The sequence below is a fragment of the Camellia sinensis genome, chromosome 1, assembly GCF_055761805.1.
Source record: "Camellia sinensis isolate YWXY chromosome 1, ASM5576180v1, whole genome shotgun sequence".
Taxonomy (NCBI): domain Eukaryota; kingdom Viridiplantae; phylum Streptophyta; class Magnoliopsida; order Ericales; family Theaceae; genus Camellia; species Camellia sinensis.
The window spans coordinates 228,042,419-228,061,999 of NC_138961.1; the positions used below are offsets into that span (position 1 = coordinate 228,042,419).

The 19,581-nt window shown below is 29.4% G+C and overlaps 1 long non-coding RNA gene across 1 annotated transcript; it reads right to left on the reverse strand.

The window, feature by feature from the left end:
- Positions 1–631: 631 nt before the first annotated feature.
- On the reverse strand, positions 632–5,505 carry LOC114283097 (uncharacterized). Its single transcript, XR_014329590.1, has 6 exons — positions 5,367–5,505; positions 4,794–4,926; positions 3,075–3,290; positions 2,925–2,990; positions 2,547–2,643; positions 632–891 (listed from the first exon to the last, which is right to left on the reverse strand). It is a non-coding gene; the product is annotated as an uncharacterized LOC114283097 (long non-coding RNA).
- Between the last annotated feature and the right edge of the window lie 14,076 nt (positions 5,506–19,581).

A 19,581-nucleotide genomic window follows, 5' to 3' on the forward strand; every position in this document is an offset into this window, starting at 1 on the left:
AATTTCGTCGCCAAAAGAATCGGCGACAAAATACACAACTTGTCGCCAAAGCCCTGTCACTAAAAGTATTGACGACGAAATCAGAAATTGTCACCGTATGTAGACATTTAGCGACAAGCAAAATTAGTCGCCAAAAATCATATATTTTGTCGCTATAAAATTACAATTTGTTGCTAAAAGGTTAAAATTTGGATAAGCTATGTACTTTTAGCGACAAATAAATGCGTCGCCAAAAGTACTATTTAACGACAAAATTAATTTGGTCGCTAAAAATCACGTTTTTAGTGACGAGTAAGTTTTGGTTGCTAAAAGTTCCTGGAATAATCACCAACTTTTAGCGACAAAAACAATATGTTGTCGCCAAATATATTAACGACGACAAAAACACCACCTGTTACTAAAAATTCACTACACAAATTTTTTATTTTAATAATTTTCCTGTTCAAAATAATCCAAAACACCTATTTTCCTGTGCACAATATATACACAAATGTAATGTAAATAATAATACACCTGTGCAAGACATTCATACTAATTCAAAATTAATAACTATGAAAAATCCCAATAAACATAATTACAATTCTCTGACAATCTAAAACATGTATACTAAAGTACTTACAAACTACTAATATCAAACCCATAAATACATTACCAAATCCTATGTCAAAATATTTTCAAAATTACAACCAAATATTTTAATGTTAAACATCTAACCAACAAGTCATTTACTAAAATCCTATATCAAAATATTTGCAAAAACACAACACCAAATATTTTGATGCTAAACATTTAATCCATAAATCATTTACCAAAATCCTATGTCAAAATATTTCCAAAAACACAAAATCAAATCTTCTGATGCAGCCCAAACTATTTTCCACCATTGCTAATCTGTCACATGAAAAAAGAAAAAACAATATTAGATTGACAAAAAAAAAAAAAAAAAAAAAACTCGATATGAACTTCACAATTTTGATTTTAATTTTGTAACAGGAAGTCCAATCGGGTGCTATTTGCTCATAGAACTCTATTTAGGCTTGAACAAGCTACCCGTGCCAAGTTTCGGTGGTTTCAGTGGTCATTTTGCAATTTTGGCCTCTGAACGGGCCTTTTAAGTCTTGTGTTTTACATTTTTCCTTCTAATTTTCTAACCAGAAATCCAATCGAGGTCCCGTTTGTTCCTACAAGTCTATTTAGGTTTGAACAAGCTGTCCGTGCCAAGTTTTGGTGGTTTCGGTTGTCATTTCGCAATTTTGGCTCCTGAACGAGCCTTTTAAGTTTTGTGTATTACAATTTTCCTTCTAATTTTCTAACCGAAGATCCAATAGAGGTCCCGTTTGTTCCTACAAGTCTATTTAGGCTTGAAAAGGCTATCCGTGCCAAGTTTTGGTGGTTTCGGTGGTCATTTTGAAATTTCGGCCCCCGAACGAGCATTTTAAGTCTTGTGTTTTACATTTTTCCTTCTAATTTTTTAACCGGAAATCCAATCGATGCCTCGTTTGTTCCTACAAGTCTATTTAGGCTTGAACAAGCTGTCCGTGCCAAGTTTCGGTGGTTTCAGTGGTCATTTCGCAATTTCAGCCCCCGAACTGGGCTTTTAAGTCTTGTGTTTTACAATTTTCCTTCTTACTTTCTAACCGGAGATCCAATTGAGGTCCCGTTTGTTCCTACAAGTCTACTTAGGCTTGAACAAGCTGTCCGTGCCAAGTTTCGGTGGTTTCGATAGTCATTTCGAAATTTCGGCCCCCGAACGGGCCTTTTAAGTCTTGTGTTTTACATTTTTCCTTCTAATTTTTTAACCGGAAATCCAATCGAGGTCCCGTTTTTTCCTACAAGTCTATTTAGGCTTAAAAAATCTGTCCATGCCAAGTTTTGGTGGTTCCGGTGGTCATTTCGCAATTTTGGCCCCCGAACGGGCCTTTTAAGTCTTGTGTTTTACAATTTTCCTTCTAATTTTTTAACCGGAGATCCAATCGAGGTCCCGTTTGTTCCTACAAGTCTATTTAGGCTTGAACAAGCTGTCCGTGCCAAGTTTCGGTGGTTTTAGTGGTCATTTCGCAATTTCGGCCCCCGAACGGGCCTTTTAAGTCTTGTATTTTACAATTTTCCTTTTAATTTTCTAACCGGAGATCCAATCGAGATCCCATTTGTTCCTACAAGTCTATTTAGGCTTGAACAAACTGTCCGTGCCAAGTTTCAGTGGTTTCGGTGGTCATTTCACAATTTCGACCTCCGAACGGGCCTTTTAAGTATTGTGTTTTACAATTTTCCTTCTAATTTTCTAACTGGAGATCCAATAGAGGACCCGTTTTTCCTACAAGTCTATTTAGGCTTGAACAAGCTGTCCGTGCCAAGTTTCAGTGGTTTCGGTGGTCATTTCGCAATTTTGGCCCCCTAACGGGCCTTTTAAGTCTTGTGTTTTACAATTTTCCTTCTAATTTTCTAACCGGAGATCCAATCGAGGTCCCGTTTGTTCAACACAACCAAACATATTAAATGAAATGCTTGTAGTGATTTGAAAAGTAAATTATGAAAAATATACTTACAAAAGTGTTTGTCAATAAGATTCCTCTGATGAATAATCATTTTCATCAACCTGCATGCCTGCTTGATCCTTGGTCTTCCTCATAAACTTCTCAATCTCTTCAAATCAAGTTGATTATTATGGATTCAAATGAAATCAATAAAAATATTTAAACTGGGCAAATTGAGGCATTATTTTGTGGGAACAAGATTGTCAAAGCTATTAGTGGCAGGTGCTTGATGTATATTGGATTACTGTAGATGTTCTCAATAGCACCCATTATCTTGGCTTTTGCACATTGGTTCTTACATAATAGTGATGTAGTAAACTGAAAAGAGAGAAGAAAAAAGTGCAATTATACTGAAAAGATCCCATGCAAAATAATCATAACGTGTCACACCTTTAAGTTCTATGACAGCTATCTCTGTACCAGTCAATGCTTTTTTTGATCCAGCAGGGTAAAAACCTGTATCCACAAGTTGTTAAGAATAGCTAGGAAATGGTAATAGATTACATAAAAAAAAAAAATTAAAACTAACACAACATATACCTTTCAACTGTAAAGGTTTTATAACAAAACCTAGAATAGCAAATGGAACCATCACAATTGCCTCCCCAAAGAATGCAAAACGCCAATTCCAGTGACCTGCAACCCTTACTTTGTTGTTCCCCTTGCATCTTGTCTAGCTTATACATTGGCATTGAGCTTTTTATACAAGAAAAGAGACTCGACATACAGGACTGCATCTCGACCAATTTTAGTAACCTGTACTCATTAAAGCAACTGTCATTCTGTAGACCACTCAGAGTCCTGGTATTCTAGATGAAGATATGCAATGCAGAGCATCAATTATGATAAATTCAATCAAGATGTAGCAGGTATTTGTTAATATAAATTTTGTGAAATAAATCACTGAAAATAGAAAGGATTATTGTTCTAGAAGTGTCCACGTCAGTACAGAAATAATTCACAGGGTTCTTAAACATCATACATAATTTAAAGAGTAATCATATTCACCAAATAAAATCAAACTAGTATATTAATTGATTCAGAACATTAAATAACTAGGACAAACTTCCTGAAATATATTTTTAGCTCATTTGATGGCAATTTAATAATCATTCCAACATTGTGACTCACTGCAACAGGATTTTTCATCTTTCCTCATCCAGCATGAAAAATAGTCATTGATGTAAAAAAGTGAATGACATCACACATTAGAGTCCTAGGACAACAAGAAAACAGAAAGTTGCCATGTTAACTTATGACATGTGGTTTCCCTATTTGTATGAGCATGCAATACCTAAATGAGTAGGATGACAATTGAATACCTCTTCGGGAACAATTGCAGACGCATATTCGGGAAATTGTTATATTTTTGTTATTTTAGAAAATTTCAGAGAACTTTGTAATTTTGAAATAAAAATAATGACATTCTATTTCAAAAATACAAATTTGAGATATTTTTAATTTTAAAGAACCAGGATTAAGGGGCTACATTTTAGTTTTGGAGGCCTAATTGTAATTTTTGGAAACTTAAGGACATTAATGTATTTTTCTTACCAACAAACACTAATCTCATGTAGAAGTTTCAATTACACACAAACACTCGTCATAGTTTATATATAGGGATCTCTTAATGTTTACCTACACACGTGGTTAGAGAGAGATGAGTCTTGTGAAGGAGAAACCGTAGGAGTCGTACTAGTGAATGAGGGAGAGAACCCCAAATTACCCTGTTTTCATTTTGCCGTACGATGTTTTCTCCCTCTCTCTTCTTCCATCTTCCATCTTCCATCTTTTACCTCATTTTTTTTTTTCTAAATCCAACTAAACAAGAAATGAGAAACACAAAATCCAAGTGACAAATCACACAATAAAACAATAAGATTGCATATGATTTTGTACAGAACTCCATACCAATAGGAACTCGTACCATGAAAGACAGAAGTCAGGAAGCAACACGAAGCTTGGTGATTAAAAAGGGGAAAGGACACACTAACCATAATCTCATAAACATCTACCACTTCCTTTGCCAAAACATTTGCACTTCTCTCTTCCCAACTTTTTAGACTCACAAATTATTTTTCTTCTTTTTTTAAATTGAGGAAATTTTATCTTTGACTAAACAAGAGAAGAGTGCTCATGGAATTTAATTTAGCCAAAATTTAGCTTCCAAAAAAATAACCCTAGAAAGTTATAATGAAGAAACATCTTTTAAATGATTAAATTGCATCGCATACTTGAAGATTTTAAAATAAAATATACCTGAATGTTAGGAGCCGACAAACTTGGCTGATTAGTAAAAAAAAGCACCATTCTTCCAATCTCTTGCTTTAATAATATTCTCCTTTCTCGGTGTATGGCATCACAAGAGAATAATGCTTGTTCATGCACTTCGCTGAAATTATCAAAAGAAACTAAACAATGTAATATTTGACATCTATGGTTCCACAAGCATCAGAAGGAACAAAGCAGATTGGTAATATGTAATGAAGTTAATCTGATATAATTTTGTAACAAGAATTATAGAAATTTTCTTATGGTGAAAATACAGATGATATGATCCATAAAAATGGAATCATTGATAGTAACACTTTTTGTACTAGTTTAAAATGATAGTTAGCAACGATCTCTGCATTCCTAGAACATAAGGGAAATACTGGAGCTTTGGTGCATGTATGATATAAAATGTACTTAAACAACAATTTGGGAAAAAAGAGAAAGAAAACATCCCCCAAATTAGTTAAATCCCTTCATAGATTGTTTGAGTTATTGCCCTGTAAATCTTATGCCAAGTGCAATGCTTTTCAAATATAACATCTATTGTTTGAGTTATACCTTATCATTTTCTCAACTTGCTTTGCAACAATATACTCCAGATCTGCTTCTTTTTGCTTTGTACGTCCAGATTTTGCCATCTTCTTTGACTCCAACATCCGTGGCAACACATATAATTGATAATCCTCATGCAATAGTACATACTGGACATTTAGTATATAACAATGATTTAACTTGCTCGGTAAGCACATTTAATATGTAGCAATGATAAACTAGGTCAGTAAATATCTTCTCTTGTTTTTGGGTGAATACTCAGTAAATACCACGTTTATAATAAGTGACTTGTAGAATTCACCTCATCTTTAAACAATGTAAGAACTAAATTTTCCATCAGTACAACCTGAAACCAACCCCAAAAAAAGTGTAAGGAAAACAAAGGGGAAAAAACTACAGCATAAACAAAATAAGGAACATTTGCTATGAATAATTATTCATAACAAAAAAGTTTTCTGTTATGAATAATTAATGGTGATAGACGGATTAAGATTGCAACTTCTTTAAAAATTCAAGGTTTGCTTTTAAAAAAATTAAAAACTTAGGGTTTAACTTGTGACAAGGGTCAAACCCTAGGATCTATATTGTAATTTCCCCTTTAAATAAACTCTTTCGAGTAATAACAAGAGAAACAAAAAAAACTGCTTCAAGTTTACTAAAGTAATGTCGATGCTGGTGACTCTAAGAAGCTCATCAGGACAAACAAGATATCCAAGTAATACCCATTCCCGATAAGAAGTAACATTTGCTAAGTCTTGAGCTCTCTGCATAAAATAAAATAAAAGTTTTGAAAAATAAAAAAGTAAAGATGAGATAAGTGATGAGACTGCAGTATGGCTATAAACGAAAATCCTTTTCTTTGACAGAACAGTCCTAGTTAACAGTACTAGAGATATCAAGGAGATTTCAATAAGTTAAGGACATCCCAACATTTTTCAGCATCAAGCAAATGACATATTTACCATTGGGTGTGCTGAATTTGTAAGAATGTCAGGATATCGAGGATGGAATGGACTCAGAAAACCCTCATTTCTCAGCTTCCTAGTATCTGTAGATAGAAATATTATAGGACCCACAGCCTCTAAAACCTAGAAAAGCATATTGGCTGTTTAATCAAAATGATAATTGTGAAGAACTGTTGAAATTAACGCTTTTGGAAGAAAAAACTAAAAACTAAAAGATAACAATGGCAAGCAAGAAGCAACTATAATAGTCACATATGTAAATAAGTCCATTTCATTGTTTCTTGCAGGCACATACATGATTCCAGGACATGGGATCTTCCACCTCTATCACAGCAACTATATATATGTTCAAATTTATTCACATCATTCTAACTAAGACAGAGTCAAACAGTAACCTGCAAACAATAATAAATACCATGACTGAAAAGAAACTAAACAAAAGAGTACAGAAAACCCCAAACTACTAATAAATATGGATGGCAATGGGGGTTAATGGGGTGGATATTAGTTCTCCATCCCCATTCTCCTATAATAAATTTTCTCCATTCCCCATTCCCCATGGGTACTACCCTCCCCATTTCCTAATGGATTTGGATTTTCCCCAACCCACTTTAATCCCCATTTTTATTTTTTATATTTAATGTTAACAACCTTCTTTTTTTTTAAATGTTTACAACAAAAGCTAAATATACCTTCAATCTTTTTTTTTTTTCTTTTTTAATATATTTAATGTTAAGAATTTTTTTTTTTTTTTTTTAACAAAAACTAAATATACCTTCAATCTTTTTTCTTTCTTTTTTAATATCTTTTTTTTTTAAGGTTTTAGCTAAATATACCTTCAATCTTTTTTCTTTTTTTTTAAGGTTCACAACAAAAACTAAATATACCTTCAATCTTTTTTCTTTCTTTTTTAATATATTTAATGTTAACAACTTTTTTTTTTTTAAGGTTTTAGCTAAATATACCTTCGATCTTTTTTTTTTCTTTTTTAATATATTTAATGTTAACAACTTCTTCCTTTTTTTTTTCTTTTTTTTTTCTCTTTTTTTTTAAGGTTCACAACAAAAGCTAAATATACCTTCAATCTTTTTTCTTTCTTTTTAAATATATTTAATGTTAACAACTTTTTTTTTCTTTTCTTTTTTTTTTTGCTTTAAGGTTTTAGCTAAATATACCTTCAATCTTTTTTCTTTCTTTTTTAATATATTTAATATTAACAACTTATTTTTTTATTTTATTTTTTATTTTTTTTAAGGTTCACAAAAAAAACTAAATATACATTCAAATTCATATAATGGATGATAGTTCGATCATTCAAATGACCTTTTTCCTATAATGTTTCTGGCTGATGCATCATATAATGGACGATAGTTCAATCATTCAAATTCATAACTGTCCCGATAAAAAAAAAATTAAAAAAAAAATCTCAAAACCTTTAGAAAAACATTTTTGATTATTATTCTTATTTATTATTTGATTTTATTCAAACTTTTTTCTATTTACAAATAATAACACAATAAGAAACAATAATGCTAATAATAATAGTGAATTTTGATGGAATGGACTTGAGTTTTGGAGTGAGTAAAAAGATGAAAATAAAAAATAATTGAAACTTGAGAAGAAGATGAAGAGACTTAAATATAAAGAATACGTATAAGTAATTAGAGTGTACAGTGACCAAAAAAAAAAATATTTCATTTTAAGATTTAATGTATATTATCGTTATTAATAAATTTATAATAGAATATAATAAAAAATAAAATTTTAAAATTTTAGTTAAACATGCTAAATAATTTTTTAAATGTAAATAGAATCACCCAACTTCGACCCAAACTGAGTCCATCCTAAGATTTGTTCACCCCTACAACAAACCCAAATATAATAATTAAGTTTATATTTAAATTTGAGAAAAATTCAATCATTTTATTTTAAAATGAAAGAGAATAAGTTATTCTCAGCACAACCGTGAACTCCTGATTTACCGTTGTCCACTAACAAAATGATACGTGTCCTTAATTAACGTGGAAATTCAACGGCATTTAAAGGCAGTTCAATAACAAAAACAAAAATAAAAACAAAAACAAAAAATGAAAAAAAAAAAAGGAAGAAGAAGAGAGCATTTAAAGAGTTCTATGATCCTGTAGTTTAATCCTGTGGATCTTTAAAATAAAAAAAAAAAAGTTTTTTGTGAACTTGAATAAATAAATAAATAAAATAAAAAAGATTGAATGTATATTTAGTTTTAGTTGTGAATCTTTAAAAAAAAAAAAAAAAAAAAAAAAAAAAAAAAAAAAAAAAAAAGATATGGGGAAATTAGTGGGTACTCATCCCCAACCCATCCCCTATGGATATTTAAAGAATATCACCTACCCTACCCAATGGATAAGAAAAAAAGGGGAAAACCCATGTATTTAGGTTGGATCTCCATGGATACCCACAGGATAGGTTATCCATTGCCATCCCTACTAATAAAGCTCATAGTGAAAAGATCCTGAAAGAAAATCTGTATATTATGAATCCAACAGTTGAGCAAAAGACCAAGCCAATTTTTTCATTAGAAGAAAATTGAATTTTTTATGAGATTATTTCATAAAGAGGAAAAACATATAACCTCTCCAATACGAGGGCTGACAAAATTCAAGTCTTCATGTAATCCTTTCAATGGCGGATCATAAGAGTCAATGAATTGAACCAGCCTGTAATTCAATAAAATGAAATATATCAGCTGCAACATGTAACAATGTCGTTCATAGCATATCAGGGGAAAATCATAATGTCCATGTTATCTGAACTTATTTGGGTCCACAGTGTAACTTTATTATAAATTTAACCTGATTGATTAGTACTTTTCAAAAAATAATATATAAATAAGATGACTGACTTGTGATGCAAAACATGTATCATATGTATCAAGTTTGCAAAAGCATTTAAGTATTTCAATAATACCTCAACACCCTGGACTTCTGTTCATTCCTTGAAATATCTCCCTTTCTTAAAGTACTAAATTCATTGCAAAATTTAAGAGCATGATTATATGAGCGCAAACCAGTAGGCATCTGTCATGTTGGTATTAGACTATAACACCATCAACTAAATACAAGGAAAGACAACCGGTCTAGCCTAGCATTATATTTTTCCCCCTTATGATGACACAACTAGAATGTAATTATTTGGTAACATTAGCATCAAATTTGTCTCAAATAATTTCCAGTGACACTTCAACCACTGAATAATCACAAAACATAAAGTTTCATATACAAGCAGGCTGCGTAACACTTCTAAATTAATGTGAATCAGAATATAATCCCCTAACTGCTATCTCAACATGTGAAAAGGAGATCTATATGTCCTTCTTAATTGGAGAATGATATTCAAGTATAACCTGCCCAATCGACTTCTAATTTATCATGTTTATTAAAGGAACTCACAAACACACTCAGAATTTCTAATGTTAATAGCAAAAGAAGTGGATTCACAACTTTTTCATGCATCAGCTCAAGTGGATAAATAAAATAAGTATTCTTCATATCTCATCCGAAAACATATAGTGCATATTACCATTAAATACAACAAAAGAACCAAAAAAAAGCCGAGAATCCAGTACAAAAATTCAAATTCTAGTTCACATCCACAACCCAGAAAATATAAAAACAGAAAACAATGAAAATGACTCTAATTAGTCACATAGTCAAAGAAATTGCTCATACAAATTCTAGTCCACTGCAACTTTTTGTCTCTTTCAAACCAACACACAAACACGTGGTGGGTGTGAAAAAACCATTTACAAAATGCACACCAAAAAACAATTACTCAAGATCACCTATAATTACTCTGATGTCTCTGAAATCATCAAAATTTCAAAATATTCACAAAAATCAAAGCTTAATGCCTAGCACAAAACATTGGTTCAACAAATGATCAAACTACCAAACTCAAACCAGATTTCACAAGAATCAAAATCTAGATTTTGTTTCTTACAAAAATCAGTCCAAAAATTCCATACATACCAGGCCCCAAAATTAGTTTCAAAATCAGTCCAAAAATTAGAATATATCAATCCCGAAAATCACAATATCAGTCCGAAACTCACAATATCAATCTGAAACTCTCACAGTGTGAGTGAGTGAGAGTGAGAGGGAGAGGGAGAATGAGAGGGAGAGGGAAAGAGAGACGAAGAAGAGGGAGAGAAAACATACCTGTTTGTGCCGCTTCAGGTTCTGAAATGAGAAGATGAAGAAGTCTCTTTTAGGTCACTTTTGTTTATTCACTTAAAAGTCATTTAAAAAAAAAAAAAAAAGAAGAAGACAGATTCAAAACAACGTCGTTTGGACAAAAAATTTATTGGCGACGAAAATCATTTTTTTGCCATAAATATCACTCACCTTTCAGCGACTAGTTTAATTATGTCGCCAAAAAGTCGCAAATTGGCGACAAACAGTTTCGTCGCCATATATTAATTTCGTCGCCAAAACTTTTTTAGCGCTCCCGTGCGAAAAATTAAATTGGCGCCAACCATTTTTCGCAACAAATTGAGATATTTGTTGCTAATGGTGTATTTTTTGGCGACCAACACGTATATTGTCGCCAAAAAAATACAATTGGCAACCAAATTCAATTTTGTTGCTAAAAAACGTCGCAAAAAACGCTTTTTGTTGTAGTGGGGGTTCATTACCAATAGTATGATGCTTCTTTCATACCCAAAGCAACTTGTGTTTTGAGTCTTCTTTTCATTAAAGGACTTTAATTCACCCAATGGACTTAATTAGATTAAAGAATGGGTTTTTATTTTTAGATTCATCTTCTTTACCCATATAGTTTAACTATGATTGCAAATAGACGGCACTTAAATTTTTTTTTTATTAAAAAAAAACCTTAAAATTTCATTTAAAAATAAATGTATTTAGTTTTATGATAAAAAATATATATTTAAAAAATAAAAAAACTACATTTAAAAAGTACATAATATTGAAATAGAGGGAATTGGATATTTTAGCCTCTAAAAAGACACATTTATAGCTTTTCCTATCTTCTACGATAATGGAAGTAATTGAGATAATTTAATACATCATTAACAAGTGTCCGTAAGTACTTGTTAACAAACCCAAATTGTAATAATAAAGTATTAAATATTTTTGATAAAATTTCAAATATACTCAAGTCAAATCTGGGAGCTACCCTCTAAACCCCACCATGATGAGGGATATTGTTGTGCCTTGAAAGCACGGTAACCTATTTTGCTCCTTGTGGGTTAATACGGGTCTATGTCGATGATCTAAACCCCACCATGATGAGGGATACTGTTGTGCCTTAAAAGCACAGTAGCCTATTTTGCTCCTCGTGGGTCGATACGGGATCTAAGTTGATGATCTAAATAATTTATATTGTAGAATTTGTCAAGTGGATCATTCATGAAAAAAATCAACTCAATTGACATTTGTAACTATATAATTGTATCACATTAGTTTTAAAAAAAATAAAAGGTAAAAATAATTTTGATAATAAATTTCATAGTTTTAAGGCCTTGATCATATAGTTACGAATGTCCAATTGACTTGATTTTTTACATGGATATTCTACTCAACGAACCCTACAATATCAATGTTTTAGATCATCAAAATAGTCTCGATATCGTCTCCAAGAAAGAGGCACAACAGGCTGATGTGCCTTAAAGGTGCAGTAGTACCCCAAACCCCTAAACGGGATTATGGGAAACGGAGAAACTTGAATATTTTAGGATACGTGCGGGCAGAGTTGGGCAGGCAGGTGAAATGGTCATGACTCATGGTCAGGAAAAATTGTCACGCATTTGTTGCACCCTGTTGCCCTATTTTATATATATCCAGCCAAAAAATAAATAAATAAGCTAAAATGTTATGAATTTTTTGTTCTATGTTTCTCTATCTGGTCTCTGTTTGGCTGATGCAATCGTGTGTTGTGCAGTGTAATTCAGCTTCTATTGTGGAGCAAGAAATTGTAAGGATGAAGCAGATGGTGCAACCGTGAGGAATGCATGTTTGAATTATGGTAGAAGATCAAACAAGAATGAAGAGAGTGAAAAAACCATGGCAAGGAATGTAACGAGGTAGAAGATGTCAATAAAACAGCTTCATGATATCATGTCTTTCTACAACATGATGGGGCAAATCTACCTTGACGTGACTTCATCTCTCTGTGCTCTGTTGTTGACAAAGTTTCTTTTGTATTTTAATTTTATTTTTTTAAACTATCATTCTTCTTATACAGATGTAATTTTTTGAATTAAATTTTTATACAGAACGAGATGAGTCTATTTATGTTTCTTTCATTTGAAATCAAAATGCCTACCTTTATCGTTTGTGTAACAAAAGATGTACAATATGTTCAAGTCCTTAATATGTGTCTTAAGAACGTGCATGTTAACAACATCTAAATTTTATTTCAAACAAGACATCCATGAAAGTTTTGTTGCATCAAGAACAAGCGACACATAATGCAAAATTTATTAACAAAAATGTCCTTTTTCGTTTTTCAAATTTTAAAATTTCAGAACTTTTGATGGACATATGTATGTTTGATAAAATTAGAATTTTGAAATTGTGTCATCAAAATCTATTGAATAAGATCTATGTTGGTTATAAAATTTTGAAAAATAAAAAACATAGTAAAATTTTAATATCCAAGTTACTCATATGGACGAAATAAAATTTTGCTATGTTTTAGTTTGGAAAGTTAAATTTTACTGTCTGATTTTAATATGAAAAATGTCTCGTAGCTCAAATTTTGTGGCTCAAAAGTGGCTCAAATGGTCAAAACGACGTCGTTTTGGCCATTTTTATGTTGTTCTGTACTCAAAACGACGTCGTTTTGGCCATTTAAGCCACTTTTGAGCCACAAAATTTGAGCTACGTAGCATTGTCGTTTTAATATTTAAATATTAAAATTTCACTAAAACCATCACTACCCACCACACACTATCACAACCAATGGAAATATTAAGGCAGAAAATTTGAATGATAGGTCCAAATTCTTTATCTTAATGAGTATTTTTTTTTTATCCCAAAAAAATAACTAGTCTTTTCTTTGTTACATAACAAAGATTTGAAGAATATTTCTAGAAGGGAAATGATATACGAGTTTACTTTTTAAATTTACTTTCTAAATCTAGTAATGTATCAAGAAAATAATTGGCTAATAATTAGATAATATTAATTATCAACCAATTATCTTTTTGGTACATCACTGAATCTAAAAATTAGATTTAATTTTTAGACCTGAATAACAATGTTCTTTGCAGAAACTTATCAAATTAAGGATTTTTAAGGTTACCGATTTGAATAATTTTTATAAATCAACAATTTTACAATTTGTTGTTTATTTATTTTTAAGGTCCACATAAGTTTAATGCCAATGCTTTGCCTATTTAATTTAAGAAAAATTTGTCTTTTCCTTTTCTTTTGTTTTTTTATGTGCATGCCAGCTCAGTAGAGTTGCTTTTAGAGCAGCTCTACTAGTGGTCTGTATCATATCTGTTAATTTAATTCCACGTGCACCTTGCTGAAAGCATGTCCCCCTTTTCCAACAATAATTTATTTATTTATTTATATTTTAGTTAAGTGCATTCTACTTTGAATGTCTGACTTCACTTTGCTTGGTTTCTATTTTTTAAAAATAGTTTTCAGAAAATTTTACACTCTTATTTTTTGTATTTTTTTATTTTTACTGAATTTTTTTAATATTTTATGCAAATTTTTTACTTTTTAGACACACCTAACATTAATACACCTAAAGAGTAAAAAAAAATTATAAAAAAAATCTTTTAAAAATTCACTAAATACCAAAAATATAAAAAAAAAATACAAGAATTTAGTACATTTTTTGTATTTTTATATATTTCTTAATTTTTTAAAATATTTTTTTCACAATTTTTTTACTTTTTAAACACATCTAAGTAAGGTGCATCTAAAAAAATAAAAAAAAAAATTTAAATTTTAAAAATATTCACTAAAAATAAAAAAATACGAAAATCAAAAAACTTAATTTTCAAAAAACTTAATCCAAAAAACTCAAACCAAACATAATAATAATAATTTTTATTTTCACTTTCTTAAGTAGGCGTTCATCGATCTCCGAAATTGATCAATCTTACTTCTTTTACTTTAAAATAATATTTGTACAAGTAGCAATTCATGCTGCATGGTACAAATATGTTGAGCCCACAATGAACCTGGCTGGTCATGGACTAAGTTTTCTGCATTTCTGTCCATTACTTAGCATGGCAACCCACTTTTGCTTTTCTCTTTCATCTGTTCTTCCTCGAAGCCTCTCACACTCTCTCACAAAATAATAATAATAATAATAATGGTAGAGACCCCTATAATACATTTTTAAATTTAGTCACAGATTGAATTTTAATTGATTGCTAAACAAATCAACAACTGACATGTAATTAAAAATAAATTTTGAAATAATGTGATAAATTAATGCGACAATTGGAATTGTTCCAATCATTTTATTTCAATAAATCAATATCAAATTTCAATACTTTTTTATTAGAGGTAATATCAATTTGTAAAAAATAAAATAAAATAATTTATATAGCTGGTTTCTATAATTATAAGGAGAGACTACAAATTCTTAAATTTGTATTCAAAAATTTATCCAGAAATAATAATTAATAGTTCAAATTCATTTCATTCATAGACTCTATATTTCAACAATTTGATCTCCATTATACAAATTAATTTTGGGCCAATTCTGGCACCATAAATCTGGGTTCGTAGCTTAAGAGTAATGTTAGGTCCCGTTTGTTTTTAGAGGTAGAATAGAGAAGATTCATAGTGAAGGAATTAATAGTGAGGGGATTGATAGTGAGAGAATTAAGTAAAATTATATTTGTTTTGATAATAGTTGTTAGTATAGGAATTGTTAAATTATTTTTATATAAAATAATAAAACAAATAAAAAATATAAAAAAATTAAACATTAATGTTCAAAAAAAAATTCTCAATACGTAAAAAATAAAAAAATTTCTAATCCCCTCACTATTTTTCTAATACCACCTCCACCTCTTCCATCCCAATCCCCCTTCCAACCTCCATCTTAATCCCCTCCTCTATCCTAACCCTTTCCCCAACTCTACAAACAAAAACAATACTAAATAGTCCCACCTTCATCCTAATCTCAGTCCATCCATTACACCCAAAACAAACGGGGCCTTAGAGACTTTTTGGATCCTTAAATTTACCTATAATGATGTGGTAAAAGAAGTCCTACATAATTAAGTATATGATAAAATTTGACATGTATCTTATCACATTATTATCAATCAACAATCAAATTATTATAAAAAAAAAAATTTGTGAATTTTAAATATTTTTATTTCCATAATTATACACATAATAATTTTCTCCATGTTTGGCTTGCTAAAAGTAGCTGGCAGGAGGAAAAAAGTGGATGAGGACACCAACTAAGAAAATTTTGTTAACCCTATCTATATATTATATAAGGAAAAGAAGATTTTTAACCCATCAATTTTGTGAGAGTTTTAATATCTCAATCTTAATTTTTTAATTTTTTGATTTTAAAAAAAAAAAATCTCAATATTTATTGATTTCTCCTAATCCATAAGTCTTTTTGACTTCTCCCGTGCATATTGCCGCACTTTTTAACTTTTCTCATACATTATAGTTAGTGATGGGATTATTAAATTATTTTTATAAAAAATCTAAAAAAAATAATTTGTGTATTAAAAAAATATCTAAAACAAATATAAATTTTTATTAAATTTATCTATCTATCTATATATTATATAAGTAAAATGAGGTTTTCGTGAGACGCATTGTGAGAGTTCCAAAACTTCATAATGAATTTGTGGATTTATTAAATAAAAAAATAGTATTAGTTAATCCGTTAAAGTAATAGTTTTCAAAATATTAATATTTTCGTAATTTATAGTTTTCAAAAGAAAAGAAACAATATATATATTCTATATCTTTCCAACCTAATCTTCTCCTAATGATTTTTATTTCCTTTAAAAAAATAAAAAATTATTTCTTACTATATTACTATATTATTCATACCATATATAACTATTTTCAAATATTTAAAATCCATGATAAAAATTATCAACCTTCAAAATATTTTGATTAAATTACACACATTAATTTCTTTTGTACATTTTTTTTCTTTTTTGATTTATTTTGTACACTCATATGTACTAATATTTATGCGTAAATTATATATATTTTAATACATGTGATGGGTGTAAAAAGAAATTAAATGTGTATAATTATAAGCACCCTTCCTATTAGCCACATTCATTGATTTTGTTTTCAAAAAAAAAAAAAAAAAAAAAAATCTATATCTCATCAATTTAATTCTTTAGTTAATGGATTTTACACTATTAAAAGACAATTTTTTAAGTATTTTTTATAATGTAACTTCATTTCACAAATAATTAATTATTTTTAAAATATTAAAACATTTTACGTGAAAATTTGTATTAAATAAAAATCTAATAAAATTTAAATTGAAAATTATGATCTGTTTTGAGATTTCATTTCTTTGATCAAGTTCTATACTAAAAATAAAATCTATGAACTAACTTAATCTGATTTTAAATAATTCTTTCAGATGTAAATATAATTTAATATTAGACATATTTTAAGAATAAATATATAATTTCTTAATTGAAGTTTTAAAATATTAATAAATATGCCAAATATATATTCATATTTTTTTATTTTGATTATAAAAACTTTTACCATATTTTTTACCATTTTAAAAAATAAATAAGTGGGCAATGTGATGGTTGGACATGAACCAAAATGATTATCTAAAATTGGATGTATAGCCTAAAAATCAACTAAATCCAATTTCTACACTACTTTTAGTATTTGATCCAGTATATGTTCACACCCATCACAACTTAACAAATTATTAAACATAAACTTAAATTGATTATTATTAACTGTTTTAACTAATTAACTGATCAATTTTTAAATCGAGCCCAAGGTAGAACTTGAACAACATTTATATTTTACGTTGATCCAGTATTATATAATTTTTTCATACATAAATATACTTAATTATTTGTCTAATAATTTTTCATATAAATATATAATTTTTTTACAAAAAATAAATTAATATACATACATTTTCTTATTTTTGTTATGAAAAATAATCATAATATATTTACCGATTTTTAAAGAAAAAAAACGTGGGTTAAGTGACCGTGAATTGGGTATGAATGAAGATAATTCTCCAAGAATTTAAATGTAGGCATAAAAATTGATCTTAATCTAACATCTAAACAACTTTTAATATTTAATGCCAGTGTTATCCCTCAAATTAGTTCATAATATTCAAAACTTGAGAAATTATAATATAATAATAAATTTAAATTGATTATTACCAATTATTTCTATTAATTAATCGATCAAAATTTTAAATCAGTTACAAAATATGGTTGAAACAATGCCCATATTTTAGGTTGATCTTGAATAGTTTTTTCAAACATAAATACACTTGACTATTCATATAATAATTTAAAATATAAATATAAAATTGTATCAAATTTTTAATTTTTTTAAATAATTCTGCATACATATTTATTATTTTATTATAAAAAATACTAAAATACATTTATTCACCAATTTAATAAATAAATGAGTTAAGCAGTCATATTTAGGCATAGATTAAAATAATTCTCTAATGATTAGGTCATGACCAAACTGAGATAAATGTTGAGTCAATTAGATTAATTATGTCACTTCTACTCTCTAAACACAATTAAAAATCCTCAAAGTCAACTCTTATATATTTTATTTTAAAAATAACTAACATGTATTTATTCACCAATTTAATATATAAACGAGTTAAGTAGTTCATATTTAGGCATAGTAAGACAATTCTATAATAATTAAATCAGAGCCAAGTTGAGATAAATGTTAAGTCAATTAAATTATGTCACTTTTAGTGTCTAATTATAAGTCCTCAATAATTTTAAATATAAATAAAAAATTTATCCAAATTTTCATTTTTTTAATAACTATGCATAAATGTGTACATATTTATTATTTTATTATAAAAAATACTAACATATATTTATTCACCAATTTAATAAATATATGAGTTAAGTGGTTCATGTTTAGTCATAAATTAAGATAATTCTCTAATGATTAAGTCACGGCCAAGTTGAAATAAATATTGAGTCAATTAGATTATTTCACTTTTACTGTCTACACTACAACAAAACTGACTTTTTACGGCACCACATCAACGGCATACAATAAATGCACGTCATAGTTTCTCACTTTTACGACTTGTTTTTTTTGCACGTCGTAAATACTTTTCCAACTATGGCATGTCTATTGCGTAGGCCATGAATGATAATAACGATGATTTTTTTACGACTTGCAATGAACGTTGTAAATAATAAAACTTTCTACGACGTGCATATGGCATGACGTTAATACATCAATTATGCACGACGCACATACGCCAACTGTGAAAAGTGAATACTTTTCACGGCGCACACAATGCCGGTCATTAAAAGTATTTCTTTTTTACGACGCACACAATGTCTGTCATTAAAAGTATTACAATTTTTACGACAGACAATGTATGTCATAAATTGTATGATCAAAAACAAAGAAGCGCCGCCAATACACCAAAAAAACAAAAAACAAAAAACAAATTAGGAAAAAAATATATACATTGGGCTTCTAATAGATTCTAATCATCCGACAATGGTTCAAAGGGCATCCATCGCCAATACAACTCCACTTAATAGCGTCGGGCACAGGGAAGGAGATAAGGAACGGTACACACTAGGGATGGGTGCGGGTCGATTGCGGCCACGGAACCTCCAATCCGCCATCCGTCCGCCAGATTGACGGATTGGAGAAAATCAATTCGCATCCGTCCGCCAATCCGGCGGATGTGGATTGAGCGGTTTGGCGGTTTGGCGAATGGATGGGAATCGATTTGGCGGTTTAAAATTTATAAATTTTCAACATAATTCAACTTGTGCACTTCCTCAAAAAAAGAAGAAAAAAGTATTACAGTCAATAACTTAAAAAAATATTATAATCATTGCATACCTCATCCAAAACAAGAAAGTTAGAAACTTTAGAATATCACAATCACTGCATACTTTATCCACATACTACAATCACAGCATGTTTCATCCACATAATGTATTACAATTTGTGGTTCTTAAAATATAAAAATAATTCAAACTACCAAAATCATGAACAGAGTAGTAGTAGAGATTG